The 592-nt window shown below is 38.9% G+C and overlaps 1 protein-coding gene across 1 annotated transcript in view; it reads left to right on the forward strand.

Moving 5' to 3' along the window:
* The window catches only part of LOC119425684 (growth factor receptor-bound protein 10), a gene marked incomplete in the record, with an annotated part of 634,378 nt that overhangs the window by 355,921 nt on the left and 277,865 nt on the right, over positions 1–592 (forward strand).

Raw genomic sequence — 592 nt, forward strand, 5'->3', positions numbered from 1 at the left:
CTGGACAGCAGTCAGGTCGGCAGTCTTACCCATGATTGTGGTTTTGAGTAATGAACAAGGCTGGGAGTTTTTAAAAGCCTCAGGAATCTTTTGCAGGTGTTTAGAGTTACGTCGTTGATTCAGATGGTTAGGTTAATAGCTTGTTTAGAGAACCTTTTCATGATATGCTAATTTTTTGGGACAGGCATTTTGGGTTTTCATGAGCTGTATGCCATAATCATCAGTATTAAAACAATTAAAGACCTGAAATATTTTAGTTGGTGTGCAATGAATCTGAAATATATGAAAGTTTCATTTTTATCATTACATTATGGAAAATAATGACCTTTATCACAATATGATAATTTTTTGAGAAGGACCTGTAATCATTTTCATTTATTTCTCCAGCTATCAAAACACTTTCAGAGGCCTAAGCTTCTTACAGGTCAGTGACGTGCTCAGACACTTAAATGTTTCCATTGGAGTTACAGCGATTTCATCCACAAAATCATCCTTTTCTGTCGGAATCAGCCTCCCCACCATCACAGACATCTACACCTCCAGATGCAGGAAGAGGGCCACCTGCATCATGAAGGACCCCACTCACCCAGCA

Source organism: Nematolebias whitei, chromosome 19, assembly GCF_014905685.2.
Source record: "Nematolebias whitei isolate Nwh7 chromosome 19, NemWhi1, whole genome shotgun sequence".
Taxonomy (NCBI): Eukaryota; Metazoa; Chordata; class Actinopteri; order Cyprinodontiformes; family Rivulidae; genus Nematolebias; species Nematolebias whitei.